Source organism: Dromaius novaehollandiae, chromosome 11 (assembly GCF_036370855.1).
Source record: "Dromaius novaehollandiae isolate bDroNov1 chromosome 11, bDroNov1.hap1, whole genome shotgun sequence".
Classification (NCBI taxonomy): Eukaryota; Metazoa; Chordata; class Aves; order Casuariiformes; family Dromaiidae; genus Dromaius; species Dromaius novaehollandiae.
Window position 1 is genome coordinate 8,163,676 of NC_088108.1, and position 16,242 is coordinate 8,179,917.

General features: G+C 39.5%; 1 protein-coding gene across 4 annotated transcripts in view; it reads left to right on the forward strand.

The window, feature by feature from the left end:
• TENM1 (teneurin transmembrane protein 1) overlaps nt 1–16,242 on the forward strand; it is a 748,569-nt gene that overhangs the window by 397,743 nt on the left and 334,584 nt on the right. For 2 of the 4 annotated variants that reach the window (XM_064518176.1, XM_064518177.1), the window contains exon 1: nt 15,505–15,897. The exons of the other annotated variants lie outside the window; for them this stretch is intronic. The gene's annotated coding sequence lies outside the window, so the exon portion shown is untranslated. Of the gene's footprint in view, nt 1–15,504; nt 15,898–16,242 lie in introns of those variants that run through there. 4 annotated transcript variants of the gene reach the window in all.

Consider the following 16,242-nt stretch of genomic DNA (forward strand, 5'->3'; position numbering starts at 1 on the left):
TATATAATACATTTCATGTTATAGATTACAAAAGACAGAATAATAGGTTGAGATACTGTTGATTAAAGGCTCTAATATTAATTCCACCTCGGAGAAAAAGAATTTTCTATCCAATATCATCCAACTAAAAGCAAGAGTCTTCCATTGTGCCCAGAAAATGTATTTTGATTTTATATTTGAAATGCCAGACTTTGAAGATGAGCAAAGTAATTACTGCTTTCTGTTAAGTATCTGGCAATTTTCATGTAAAAGATTCAGAAGAAAGGCAGAGTGGAAGAGGTTTACTAAAACCAATGCCACTGTAATTCATGGAACATCTGGTTCCACATGTGGTCCAGCATAAACATCTGGGGCAAACAGTTCAAGCCCAGGTTTTCAAAGGTTTACCTACTTTTCCTTAATTCTCCACCTGCAAAGCAGGCTCCTTGGTCCTTGCTTACTTTACTTTGTCATGAAAATAAGTACAGTAAGTATGTTAGGTGTTCAAAGGGCAAGATGGCTGTTGCCCAAACCAGATGGGAGGGAGAGGATGGTATTGTTAGCCAATTTGTAGGCTCTAGACTAGTGAAATGAGAGGATACCTGCTTCTGTTTTTAGGACACCCATCAAGTTATTCTACTGACTTTACAAAATTTCTACAATCCCAATATTCCATAAAACACAAATAGAAATCATTTACACTGAAGTAATATATTCAGTGACATTTTCTAATGGCACTAAGTAAAATGTTGCTTCCTTTAAATGAATTATCAAAAAGAACCAGATAGAAAGGGCAAAAAAGTAAGGAAAAAGTAAATAAAATTATACCTCATGGAAAGAGAAAGCTCTTGATGAAAAGAAAACAAATTTTTGATTCATGACAACTATCTGAACAGAAAAAGCACTAGAATAAGATGAATCAGAATACCCTAGGCAAAACAGCAAAACGTGCACCTGAAAGCATGTACTCCTTGAAGAAAACTCTCCAGAAATCAAGAACCAAGATAAAGAGCACTAAAAATCAAAGCACGTATTAAGTATGTTAAAATCAACTTACTGAACAAAGATCCTAATTCACAAATAAGTGCACTTGTCATTTATCAAAGTGCTCAACAAATGTAACATATTTCTTAGTGGAAACATTAATGCTCCAAAATGATGCATTTATGCCAGATAGATAAATCTATGCCCATTCTTCATCAGAATTTCACTTGACTTTCAAATAGAAAAAAATTGGCTGGATGCAAAGCTAAACCAGACTGTTTTTTCCTCTAGAAATAGCCCACAGTAAAATACTAACAAATCTCAGAGACATCTATGCTGTAATCATAGACCTAATTCCAGTTATCTTCTAGTTCTAGTCATGTGAAAATATGAAGTTAACACAGAAGCCCTTCAGGTCCTTAAAGCATCTAAAGTAAACTAGTCAGAGAGAACTGTTCTGTATAGAAAATGTCTGGTTTTCAGTGCCATGCCATTATTAGCATTACGAGTTTCTCGCTCACCCTCTGTACTAATTCTAAGTGCATGCTGCTAAACTGTAAAGTATATATGTAAACAAATGCCCTTACCTGTTGTTGTTATATGCTAATGCTCCGTGCAAACGAAGTGTTAAATAACCTGAACTGCTGACTCTGTGATTCATGGGAATAGGAATACTACAGAATAGATGTAATACAGAACTAAATTGAAAAAAAGTCTATTGATGCAGGCCTGACAGTGTTTTTAATATAATTTAAAGATATCTATTATCATCTAAAAGGCAAGATATTGGGCTTATGTAATGTCTTGGCTTCAGTCTCTCTACATTATTTCCTATAAACTGTTAATCCTCTTTGTCTAGGGTCCAATCCTGTAAAGTGCTGCATGCTACGTCGAAAGGGCTGCACGCTCTCACTTTGTACCTTGACAACAACAGAGGAAGTGTTCAACACTTTGTAAGATCACGTCTTGAATAATCAAACTTATTGATATCAGTAGCTTTATTCAATATTTAAAATTGCAGTTTAGAAATGTTCTCATTTTTCATGTGAAGAAAGGAATCTGATGAAAATCTGCAGGGCAGTGATGTGCCTCAGAAATCATTCTACTGAAATGAATTACTTTTTTGACTGAGTAACTTCAGAAGGCATTCACATCAATATGGTTTATAACATGTGGAAAGGAAAATTGACATGACTCCTTTGGAAAATAGAGGCACTACTTTCTCACTACTTCATAAACGCTGAAATACACATTCTTTTATTTAAAGATGAGTGAAGGGGCTGAGACTTGCTCTGCCATCCAGCCTTTTTAAAGGAATCAATCTTACTGGAAACCACAGAGATGCAAAGGTATAAAATGTGAATGTTAAAGGAAAGGACATTGTTGAGTTTGGACTGTGCTGTAACAGAAATGGAGGAGCACATTCGGACAAGCTCTTCTGCACACTACTTTTAGTAGGTGTCCTTTCTAGCAGATTGCTTAACTCAGCCCATTTAACAACCTGTTCCTTGCCTTTGCTTTTGAAAGAACGTTGACATTTGCCCTTCTTATTTCTGGAAGCAGCCACACAAATCCAATAGACAGGGTCCAAGTATGGAAAACAGCAGTGTCATAAAGCTTAATTTCAATAACAAGCTTCAGCAGCTCAGAAAATGCATGCTCTTCATTCCTCTTACAATGGAAAGAAGTATCATTTAGCCTCTAACAAGGAAAGAGGTAATGAGTTAAAGATTTAGTGTTCATGTTTATAGGAGGCTTGTGTGAGATTTCCAGCTGTGGCAAAGTTTGTTTGTTTGTTTTTAAAGTATTTATTCAGTCACATTTGAAAATAAAAACACAATTTTATTGAAGTAGTTTGCTATCAATTGCTTTTTCTTTTTTTTCTTTTAAAAAGAATAGTTTATTTGTTCAAAAGTAAACATTATATACATGACTTCATACACCTAAATATCCAGAAAGGTTCTTTTCTAAACTTGTAAAATGATTACGTATTACCTTTTTCTCGCCTATTCTTCCAAGCAATAGAGCCTCTTCTCTGATGACGTACTGTTCCCTAATTGATACTAATGGTCTTTGCAAAGGTCAGTGTTGTTCTAACAGGTGGAAAAAAATGAGGTCCAGAACGCGGTCAGATTGCCGAACTGGGAGTAGAACCCAATCTCCAGAGACCTAACTAGCTACTCGTTTGCTAGGTCAGTGGTTCCCAAACAGTGACATGGTGGCGTTACTTACTTTTGCATTATTCCCACGTCAGTCAGGCAGAAAGCAGTAGCTGCGGGCCGGGTCAGACTTTGTTTCCCACTTCCCTTTTGCCCAGACTGATTCCAGCATGACTCAGTGCTAGTAACTCACTTGCCCTTTGCAGCTCTGCATCCCAAGCAGTCCTGGTGCTCCTGCGTTTTATCTCCGGCAAGGACTCAGGGAACAGGATTTGGGAGGAATGTCGGCAATGAATCTTGCTCCAAAGAAGGCTGAATTCAGCTGCACTTACTGAGAGGCTTGACTTAGTTATCACTTTTTAGTCATTTTTAAAAGTACACGGATGTCTGCAATTCTTTGTTCTTCTCCATGTTCACTGAGGGTTTTTTATGGAAGAGAAGCTCTTGGAGTATTTGATAGTTTATCTAGCAAAAGGATAATTACCTCTGAGGCCTTTAAAGAAATTTATTACCTTTTTGGGACAACTTGTGTGAAATTATCAAATGATTTAAAATCATGGCAGTTATATTAATGCAAGATTTGTTAAATAGAAAAAACAATGCATTTAAACCCAAATAGAATTCTCTTCAGCTGTAAAAATTTGATCAGATACATACTGTTTAGCTAAGTTGTATTGCAAAACCAGTTTCAAAGAGTATTACCTCACTTTTCCACTTATCTTTTGACTGGGCCTATATTTCATTATTAGTATTTCTCCTCATCAGTAATAGTATTTCTGTATTTTTCTTCTTAGATTGGCAGATCTTATTTATTCTCATACCACAAACCCTTCCTATGCATATCCACAGACAGATATTAGTCTCCTTTAAATAGTACATAGGCTTAAAGCTCTGTCACCCCAAATTTGACAATTCAAGGCTAGTAGAGCTTCTTTACTGTAGGTGTGTTCCATTTACAGGCAAAAAGATGCGCAGTAATAATTCTGTGCTGCATTATAACTACCAATTACATATATATACTTATTATCTTGTGAACAGGTAAATTGCACATAATTCACTCATTTATAATCAGACCTCTCAATGCCAATCACTACTTCTTATATTCCAAATATTATGCTGGATTGTTTCATACTATTTCATACTTTATGCTTCCCATCCAATGTATAAACAACATAAAGGAGCCTTAGGGTAAAGGAGCATTGGGCAACTCTATGGCATTTTAGTTCTGAATAAAATACAAGGGAATGATTGTTTTTCTTATCCACTGCTATATTGAGAAAATTAAAATCAAAGGTTTTGCAATTAGGATGAATAACACAAACATTAAAATTTATCTCAGCTACAGCAAATTGTAACTTTAACATACTGTCCGATATCTCCACACATTATTTAGTCAGGTTTACATACTTAGTGCATTTTCCCAAAGGCTATTGCAGATTTACATTATATTCTGCTTCCTTGAAGTACTTGCTTGAGTACAAAGTACTACTGATAAAAATTATATATCAAACAAATGAGATGCATGTCAGAAACCTATAAATAATGAATTAAATACTAGTATACTCATAAATATTACAGAAAAGAGCAATAGGTTCCAAAAGAATATTTCCCTTATAACTTCTTACTTAAACCACAAGGGCATGATGCTGTTTGGGAGACTGAATTATATATATCTGGATTTATAATTAGTCCAACTATTAACCTTTTCTCCAGTTTCTCTCTTTGGTGATATACTGTACTATAAATTTCATAAGGTATTACCTTGCACAAAATACGGTTTTATATAAATGCCCCATGCATATTTTATAATCATTTTTAATGTATGTATTCTAGGTCTGATTCTCCATAGTCTTGTACTTGTACAGTCTTTCTTATATGCAAAATGGATGCAAACTAGACCAAAACAGAACTTTCTCATCACTTAAAGCAAACATGCTCTATTTATATTTTCGGTGGGTACGCATTAGGTAGGTGGCATAGGTCTGAGGCAGGACAGAACTTCAGCTTTGCAGTAACGTCCCTGCTGTAAATTGCAGGCAGGCTGAACGGCCCTAAATCATTGGATAACAAAACTAGCAAGTTTTCTTCATTCCGAGCCAAGTGTTGCCTAAGCAGATGTGTAGACTTGATATGCCTTTACTCTGTTTTCTAGTCCTCATTTTCATTGGCATAAAAACAGAAGCTGTTTAGCTTTGCAGGACAAAAGTTATACAGCCAGTTTAGCCAAAACATCAGGTGCTGTGTCTCTAATTTGCATCTTTATATATATGCAGAGATTTCTGCAGGGAGCCAAGATTTCTGCACACAGACCTCTAAATGTTTTTTTTTTTTTTTTAAGAGGTTACATCAGAACCTTCTGCACAGAGCTGATGACAGCCAGTAAATGGGTGCACATTAATGCTGCATTAGTGCTGTAAAACTGCAGCACTTCAGAAAAGCCTGCCAGAACACGACCCGATCTGGACTGTTAAAATGGCTGCACACGTATTTGTAATTTGCAATCCATTCAAAAGCTAGAAAAAGAGATTAAATTATCTAACACCTGACAGAAACTTCTGTTGACAAAGCTAAACGTTATGTTCTTATGAGTTTAAAACATATTTGCAAACAGTAGTTTTAATCTAAATCATTTCTATTTTAAAGATGTTTTAATTCATTACTCTGTTACTTAATATTTTTAACTTTTAGAACTTGAGGTGTATGTCCATAGGGATTTCAAAAGTCAAAACTGACAGTACATATTTAACTGTCATAACCACCCAGCAATTATGCTTAGCTTCTGTATTCTCATCTAACTAGCCTTGCAATCTAGGAACTTCTGTGCATATTGGGATTTCCGTAGAAGTTAGCATTAATGAAATAGAGTTTTAAATTTCCCTAGGCTCAACCTAGACATTAAGAATATAAATGTAAATTAGCACAGAAGAACTAGCAGTCTTGAATACTAACACTTCCATCACATTACTTTTAGTTAAACATGCACTCCGAAATGGGGGGCCCAGTCCTCTGCAGCTGGCATGCCCAAATTACCTAAATAATTCTGACATTTCTGTGGTCATCTATATGCTATAACATTGTAACACTCAGACACCTTCCAATCAGAGACTGATATTTTCTGTCTGATAAATAACACTTGTCCAAATCAGTTCTGTCTTGAAGACTTCCTCTAAAAGAATCTTCTCTCTTTTCTACTTAAAAACACTGAGTGACATAATTTAAACAAATGTGGCCACAATATTCCTCTTTATACCAAAGCAGTTCAGGTTCGTATTTTGGTTTGGAATGGCATTACAAATTTTGCAAATTCATTGTTTTGCCCCGACATTCATAGAGTCCCCTGCAGTATTTATTTTCATTGCAGTATGTTTTCTGTGTTTGCATGTGTCCACATGGCTTGCTTTAGTTGACTCTCTGTCCCCATCTTCTCTGCCCATGCATTCCGATGGTAAACAAGTGAGAATAAGGTACACAGTGATAATATTAACCTTGTACGTTTGCTATTATTAGCCTCAAACTATCAGTATGGTTAGTACCAAAATATCAATTCTAGTTATGAAAACTGAAATTTGTATTCCTAAGTAACTGCTTCTTTTAATTTAGTAGTAATTAAACATATATTATTGTTATGACCAGTTATATATCTTATTTGTTTACATATTCAAACTAGCTCATCTCTTTAAATATATACTGAGAGCAGTGACCTTAACTGGAAGACAGTAATTCAGTAAAATGGTAATGATGATATAAACTGTAACTTTTGAAGTTCAGGTGAAGTGCTGAAATTGAGGTTTCTGCATGGAAAAAAAAACAGTTGTCTTTTCTGTGGAAATTGTGGACTATCGTCTCCTTGGAAGAATGGGTTGAATCAATTAAAAGACTTCAAAGTTTTATAGAATTTTTGTTACAGTGATTGTGGAAGGTTTTATATACAGATATTTCAACCTTATTTTCTCTTGGTGTAATGAAAAAAGTGATCAATCATAGAATCATGAAATATCTTAATTTGGAAAGGATCTCTGGAGTTATTTGGTCCAGCCCCTGCTTGGAGCCTGGTCTGGTCAAGTCTGAAATATTTCCAAAGATGGGGATCCCACAACATCTCTGTGCAACCTGGTGAAAATTTTTTTCCTAATATCTCACTGGAATTTCCCATGAGTGTGTTGCCTCTTGTCCTCTCCCATCTTGCTGAACTCACTCCAGTATGTCAATGTCTGTCTCGTACGAGGGAGCTCAAAACAGCCAGTTGCAGTCTGAGATGTATCAAATAGAGGGGAAAAATCACTTCCCTCGACCTGCTGCGTGCAGCTCAACCTGCTGCGTGCAGCCCAGCCTGCTGTTGGCCTCCTCTGCCGCAAGGGCACTTTGCTGACTCCCTTTCCACTCGCCCATCAGGACCCCGAGGTGCTTTTCTGTACAGCTGCTTTCTATCTATTGGCCCCTGTCCTGTGCAAGCACATGAGACTGTTCTGTCCAGACACAGGACTTTGCATTTAACTGTATTTCCTTTATCAAGGTTCCTCTGAGCCCTGCCCTCCAGTGTACTGACCACACACCAAAATTCAATATTGTCCGCCAGCATACTGAGTGTGCATCTTTGCCCATTGCCCAGGTTGGCAATAAAGAGATTAAACATTCTTCTAATATGAAAATTCAATAATAAGATAAAGAACCAGGTAACTACATGGGTGAATGCTGTGTTTTGCTGCTTCTCCAAAATCAACTGTACGACTTGACAGTATTTTAAAAGATGAAAAACTGGCACTTCTCAATGAATCTTGAATAAATATATACAGCTTTTCTTAAATGCCTTCATGGTAACTATGCAAAACTCCTCAAAAGTTCGCACTGTGAATTATGGTTTCTTAAGATAGTATCTCAAAAAAAAGTACAGTTTCAGAGTATATTATTGACCTGGGGATTTTTGGAGAGTATTCCTAATGAACTGCTCCTTTTAAAAAGATTTTTGATGCCAAATATAAAACTGAAAGGAAAATGGAGTTCATATATCATTTGAAATTCCATATTTGGTCCAGTGTAAGTAGTACGAAGGGATGAAGACATTCTAGACACAATTTTTGACAGTGACTTTGGAAATTTTCCATAAATATTCCAGAAATCTTGCCTTTTAGAGATTGTCTGTCCTGACTGTAACTTTTCCTGTCTCATAGATATTATATTTTTAGCACAGCATCCTTTGTTGAAGTCATTTGCCAATGCTCTGATAGTTCAGACTTGAGTTCAGAAGAGTTCAGTGTCTTCATATCAAGTAAATTTTGGGTACAGCTTTTAAAACTGTCAGTGAATGATAGCAAATTAGTACTGCATGATTCTTGATTACCTTTGCTATAAGGCAATTAGGATACTAACTTAGGCCATAAACTTTATTACTGTTTCTAACTAAGCTGAAGGTGAACAAGAAAATTCAAGGCATCAAAATTTTCAATGAGATGCCTCTTAAAAATAGTCAGTTGGTTTAAAAAAAAGTGCTTGACGTGATTTAAAAGACATTTTTTGCAAGCTTGCCTCCTGGGAAGCACTTGGGAGCCTAAGTAAAATTTGAATGTTTATGTTTTAAAGCACTTTTAATGCAAGAAATCTGTGTATAATTATCTCTAATTAGTCATCTCTTCCGCTGAGATTTATACTGAGCATGTAGTTTTTCTCTTCTCTACATTAGCCATATCCCAGGCTTCTTTAACAACTAGAACCACCTGACAAGCAGATCTCTGGATGAAACTTCAAACTATTTACTAGTCTGATTGCATTTACCTGTTGGTTTAGGCCAATTCTAAATGAGGCCAGAGTTACTTTCATGTCTAATTAAGCTGAAGAGATTAAGACATTTGGTCTTCTTTTGGTATATTTTCCTAAGGGAAAAATAAAATATGAACAACAGAGATCAACAAAAATAAAGGAAAAAAGAAAAGCAGCAGGAACATGGGAAAGTGCTAAGTAAAAAAAGGGAACAGGAAAAGGAAGAAGCAGGTTGGGTAGATGGTCCTTTGTAAAGTATGTTTATCTTTAAATGCCTCAAAAGATGTGAGTCTACTCTGAGTCCAAATTCTGTAAACTGGTAGTAGATCAGTAGAAATGATCAGCAGAGAACTGATTTCTAACCCAATAATAATGTAATTATCAGATGAACCTAAAAAGAAATATGGAAGAAGGGAAATAAGAGGAGACTATTCTTCAAATGTCATTATACCACTATGTTTGAAAAAAAATCCTTATTATGACTTGCTTCCTATGAAATAAATTACTTCGTAGACTAACCATGAGTTTGATACTCTATGAAACATTCCTTTGTTTTTTATGTTACTTATCTTCTTCAACGTCAACTTTAAATGTAATTGAGAAGTTTTATTATTATTTTATTTAGGAAGGCAATAACACCTGCTATTTGGAAGTTTAATCTCTCTTCAAAGATGCTTTACCTTATTTCTGCTCTAATGGGCAAGCTGATAGACTCCCACCTCTTTCAGCATGTGCTTATATTCAGGAATAAACACTTTGATTTAATATTTTTTCAACAACAATTTTTAATAGTCATCTTTCCTAGTAGGAGGTTTTGTTAATCTTGTAGTTTAGATGCACCTTTCTGCAGTACCAAAGGACTTCCCTCTAAAAGCAGGAGAGCATTTAAACTGATCTCTTCCCATCTCTAGTACTTTTCAATAGTCTGGGTGAATGCTTATAAATTTCGCATCTTCATTTCATGTGATGTATTAAATTCTTTCTTAAGAACTGAAAAATATTGATGCTCTTAAGTTTGTTTTTTTTTTTTTACTTTTTTTCTTGACCTAGAATTCATTTTTATTCAGGTTTTGAAGGAAAACAGGGGATACAGCTGGTCTGTTTGGGGAGTTCTGAGGTTCAAACCAAAACAGTGAAGAAAATATTTCTCTATGTTGACTGGAAATGGAATTTTTTCAGTTTACCAAAAATAACTCCTAGAGTTTAAATATTTCAAACAAAATGTTGTCTTTTAATGGACATTATTTCTTATAAATAATTTAAGGAAAATGAAATATCTGATACACTGGCAACACACCACCATCACCCAGGTCAGGCTTACTGGGGGAGAGGAGAATCGCTACTGGTGACAGGAGCATTAGCACCACCTTGTGTTCATGTGATAGGAAAATAAGTACGCAACACCCTCTTCAGCCATTAAAATTGCAACACTTCGATGCGCTCTGCTGCGTATTTATAAGGATTCCTTATTTGTGGACAAGGTGCATATTTTTGGACATGGTACTCCTGTAAGTTTAAAACAAGAAATAATCGATACATCCATATAGATGGGAAAGTATCAGGAAACAAGCTCACAGTTGTAGTCAATGCATTAGGCAGTGGTCTTGGCACAGCAGCAGCCTAACTATCGTCAGGTTTGTCATAGCCATCCTTGAACAAGAGAGTTTGGATGTGAATTTTGAAAGAAGATTTGCAGTTGTTTACAGGAGTTCTTCCTAAATGTGAGAGAAAAGACTGTAAAAAAAGTATGAAGGTATTTTCTTTGAAAATTTAAAGTGAGCAAAGGAGACTGGCATCGTGTGATGATGGAAAGCCTTGGAGAGGTAGTCAACATGGTGTGTGTGCATTAATTTTTCATAGCCTGTAAACATGGCACAAAGCAGCTTTGTTTTCTTCAGTCTTTCATATGGTAGAAAATACTTTGTAAACAAATGTATTTCTGGTAGATTTTTCACCAAGATAACTACAAAGATATCATGGTTTTCATTTCTTTTTCAAAAATACCAGTGTCTGGTTTTCTTGGCCCTGGGGATACAATTTCTGAAAAGTGATATCCCATCAGAAATTGCAATTCTTTACTTGTCTCTGAGCTCTCATACATGATATGCAGTTTCTGGTGGAAAGTCTGGGTCAAAAATTGTGCTAGCCGAGAGCTCAGAATAATATGGGAGTGCAATTTCTTACATGGTTTTATATATCTGCCTGTATTTAGTCTACCTGCAAGAAATTCAGTTCTTATTGATGAAAGGGAAGTAGAAGAGTCACTTCCACTACCTAGCATCTGCTTTGGTCCAGAAAGTAAAAGCTTTTGATAGGCATTTCCTATGCCACGTTCCCCTTCCTCATTTTTACAAATTTGAATCCTCCCAGGCGAAGGGCAAGACTGTGCTCGTATGTCACTTTTGTTAAGTGTATCAATTTTCTGTTCAGTAACAATGCTATAATCATAACAATAAAAAATATAGTGATCCTGCTTCTCCTTTACGTTTCAGTTTGTGTAATGATTTGTACCTTGTCAAAGTGCATGTACATCAGGTGCAGCTAGAATAGCGCTGTTCTGTACTGCTCGTGTTTTACATCCACATCTAACACCAGGCTGTGATGGAAGGTATTATTCTAAAAAATGGCAGCGTTCTAAAAGCACTGTGCATAGCTATAAGTGATGTAAATGAGGTATCAGTCTCATTAGTTTATCAAGTATAAACTGGATTTTAAAAATAACTTAACCTGTTGGGGTATGCTTGGGATCCCATGTTGAAATACACAGGAAATTGGAGGAACTTCTACAGTGTCCTTTGGGCATCTGACAATATCTCAGATGTCTTTTTTTTTTTTTTTTTTTTTTCCCCACTACATAAAGGGTAGGGCAATGTTAGTGCTACTCAGTTCCTTCCATCACTTTTTGGCAGACAGCTGGATATCTATGTCTTTCATATGTGGGTGGTTTTCTACCAGTATTGAGGAACTTACTGTAAATATTTAATCTTTTTTTAAAAAAATAGCTTTCTTCTAGTCTTTTCAAGAGTAAAAGAAAGACACCAATCCTTGTGTTTCAAACAAACTATGTTATAAAGAGTAGTCAGTGCTGGGATCTGGCTTATTTCTAGCCTCTGTGTTTTAAAACGTGTTAAGTTTATGAAGGAGTAATTTCCATAAATGGCACACCAAACTACCACTACAATTATTTAGGGGAATATAGTATTCTATCCTAAAACTGTCCAGGAAGCAGTCACACGAACTAGGAAAATTCCTCAAGAGTTCACAGAGAAGTTTGTGAGGTATCGGTAGTGCAGGCAGCAATAGTCCCATGGAAGACACGAGACTGCTTTAAATTCAGTGCTTCAGCATAACTTCCATTACCAATAAAGGCAATGACTCACTCAAGAGGCTCTTCTGAACCAGAGCTAGCCAAAGGGGTATCAAGCCAGTCCTTAGCATCAGTACTGTACTGAGTGGGTACTACAGCTGTGCACTGGAGATACCGTAATTTGTGACTCCTGGAGAAAATCATTTTCACTCAAAAAAATTTCATTTGGCACCAAAGTAGTTAGCCATTTGTTAGGTATCAGTTTTTTCAATGCCAGTTCAGCATACTTGGTAGGGAAATCTGAGGGTCAGATTTTTTCTTTGGCTTTATGCATTTCTGATATTTGATACATCTAGGCAAACCTATGTACTTCAAGGGTTCCTGTTGCCAATTATAATGTTTGTTCTGATTCTGCCAGAATGTTTGTTCTGATTCTTGGAAAAAATCTGTATCTGTTTCTTCTTCAGTTTCTCCTAAAGAAATACTTTCATCCTCTAATGGTTCTTGCATTGGAATTTGTTCCTAGTTTTAATCAAGTTGGTGAGGGCATATAACATACCTGAAATTCCACACCTTTCTGTACATCATCTTCATATGAAATACCTGCATGGTCCTCAAAGCAGACCTTTTCAGTTTCCCTAGCCCCAACTCACCAGGCAGCATTCCACGGGTATCTGAAATTACCATATATGCCAGATACTCCATTTCATATCTGGCAACAATTCTTCTGTAGTGAGATATCAACTTTGGCTCAGCAGTGGCTGAACAGACAAAGATAGGACTGAATGTCCATCTCCACTGCTACTCTTTTTATGTCCTCCCTTGATGAAGCTACCATCCTTTAATGACTGCAACAGCAGGCAATTCCAAAGCATTCCGAGCAGAAGCATTAAAAATATTTTCTGTGATCTTTATGTCTGCTAATAGCAAGGTAATATTTATGATGATTATGTTAGTATCTTAAAGCCCAGTATCTAGACTGATGGGGGGGTCCTGTTTTTTTATTTCTGTGACTGAAGTACCAACTCTGTTCTAGATCTTTTTTGTTTTGTTTTGAACTATTTCTGCATTCAACCTTTGCCACCTTATTTCTGTGTTAATGAAAAGCAAATGTTAAAGTCTACCCAAAGAGAGAAGAAACCAAAACAACTAGGTCTCCTAGGAAGGAAAATTTACTATTCCCCCCCTCCATCCCCTATGGCTCAGAATAGTTCATGACTGATCTATACTGTTCAGGAATTTTTTGACCTGCCAGAACTAAATTGCAGATGTTGGAGACAAACTTTTAAGAGAAGAGTGTTCTGAATTAAAATGATTGAAATAGGAAGCTTTAAATTCAGTTCACGCGAAGTTTGTTTAAAGGCTTCAAGATTCACTAAAAATGGGTTGGCTTCTGGGCTTCCTAAGGCAGCAGATGTATGGCCAATAGTTTGAGATTTTCTTTCTGCTGGATAGGATGCATTTAATTTAATGCATTTAAGGAAGATTTTTATTTCTATTTTTCCTGGCCTGTCTGAAGAGCTCTATGTATACCTCAGGATCTGTAGAGCTGTGCATTCTTTAGGAAAAGGCAGATTTAGATTTCTGGAGCATTGTTTAAGGTAGATTCCATTCTGAAGAACTAGACCAAAATCTTCATCTTAACCAGTTCATATTTCTGTCTTTAGGAACTTGTAGAATAATAGACCTAACTTCTAGAAAGGAAGGAACAAAGTTTGTACTTCGTTTTTCACATTAGCAGCTATTTTTTTGGAATTACTATAACCTTGAATGTATTTTCAGAATTGGGTTGCAGCCTATATACAGTGAGGAGACACATCTCCATTGCTTCGTATTTATGCAGATACATTTTTGGGGAAAAGGATTTGTATTTTGGGCCTATTTCTTCCTCACCTTTGCAACACTGTTTGGTGAGGGGTTTTTGTTTTGTTTTGTTTTGTTTTTTTGCTTTGCTTCCTAGAAACCAGTCACATTGGCAGGAAATCATTTTGAATATCAAAACCACATCTGGAAGAGTTTTACCTCCAGGACTGAGAAAACATGACTCAATAAAATTTCTCATGGGCACCTGAATTTTGCTTCTCTAATAGAACAGTCTCAAAGCTGGGTTGTCTTTAAGAGCAAATGTTAAAAATGTTAAAAATGTTAAAAATGTTAAAAATGTTAAATATACCAGCAGTTATATATGTGGCTGTAGTTATATACTAGAGCCACAGCTGGCCTTACCTAATTTATTCTTTTTGATTTATGTACTGCAACACACTGTATAGGCAAAACTGTAATTTTTCCTTGTGAACCAGTTTTAAGAGTAGCAATTGCCTTTAACATGTTCTTTTTCCCAAGTACTCATGTAAATGAGGTAAACTAACTTCCCCAATTAAGTATGTCCCAGCAGCAAGGCAAGGAGTAAAAAGAGGAACTAGACTTTAGGTCTACCCAGAAGCTTGGAGTATCAGGAATTGTGAATTAAACATTTATTTGGTGTGTGCCTGTTACTGATTATATTTTGTCAAGAATGTCTATGTACAAACTAATGATGTAAATAACCACAGCGGTTTTAAGGAATTGATGGATATGTGTACGCAGAGCGTGTGCGCACGGAAACAGGGATGGAGACGGCATGGCGAAAGGGGTCAGGCCTGGGACGCCCACCTTCCCCAGCGCCTTTGAAAAGCCTTTACAGTAACTGCAGATGCATATTTAACGGTTATAAAGCAGGCTGTGATCACCCTTCCGCCTCTGCGTGTCCTCCTGAGGATACAGGGTGTATAAATGATGAAATCAGAGAGACCATCATCAGACAGGGCAGTTGGGCGCGGGGGCGCCCAGAGGAGACTCTCGCCCGCCTGCGGGAGCTCCGCTCACCAAGGGCCCGAGCGCCGCGTGCGCAGCGGCAGCGCTGCCCCAAGCTTCGACTCCCTCTCCGTCCGCCTCCCTCAGCACAGTGAGTTACTCGGAGGCAGGCGTGCTGCGCGACGCCAGGCGCGGAGCAGGGCCGGGGCTCCCCGTGGTGGTTCGGCTTCCCCGCGCGCGCGAGCGGCCGTTGACTGGCCTGGCTGCGGGGCCGGGGCTCTCGGCCGGCGGGGGGCGGCCGCCTCGCTGCTGCCGCCGCCGCTTTCCCTAACGCCGAAAGCCGCGCGGCCGCCGCCCTCGGCGTCGCCTCCGGCGGCGGGGGGGAGTGGGGCGAGGGGGCCCTGCGGCGGCGCCGCGCCCCCGGCCCGCCCGCCTCGGCGCTCGCCCGCCTCAGCGCTCGCCTCACGGCTCGCCGTGGCGGTTGGCGCGAGGCGGCTCGAGGCGCGGCGGGCGGCGGGGCGCATGCGCAGATCTCCCGGGCATGCTCATTAACAGCGAGGGAGCCGAAACGGGGAAAAAAAAGGAGGAAGGAAAAAAAAAAAAAAACCCACCCTGCGAGCGAGCGGCGCCGCTGCCGCCACAGCCGGCGGAGAGGCGCGGCGGCGCTGTGCTGAGCCGGCCCCGCGTCCCCTCGCGCCCGGGCTCCTGGCAGCGTGACGCGGCGCCGCCAGCTGCGAGTCGAGCCGCTGCGGCGGGCGGAGGGGCTGCGGGGGAGCCGCGGACGGCGGCGGCAATGTGGATTTACCTTCGCCCGCGCCGCAGCCGCCGCGGAGCGGGGCGCCGCACCTAGAGGCGATGGGCGAAGCCGCCGGCGGGGCTGAGCCGCGGCGCCGCTGAAAGTTCGGCCGGTGGCCGCGCTCGGTAAGTTTTGCCGGGGCGGCGGGAGCGGCGCCGGGGGCACCCGAACTTCGCCGCCCGCGGGGGGCGGCCGCGCCGAGGGGAGCCGGTCCCGCCGCCCCGGCTGCCGCTGCGCGCCCGCGGCTCCGGCTTGGCTTGTTTGCGGGGGGCGGCGGGCGGGCGGTGCGCTCTGCTCCGCTCCGCTCCGCTCTGCTCTGCTCCGCGCGGGCCGGCTCCGCTGCCGCGGGCTCCGCGCGGGGGCGGCCGGGGGCGCCTGTACCTGGCGGCGGCTGCGGGACGCGCTGCCCGGGCGCCCGCGGGGCTGCGCGGCGGCGGCGCCCTGCCCGCGCCCCCTGCGCCTTCCCCGCG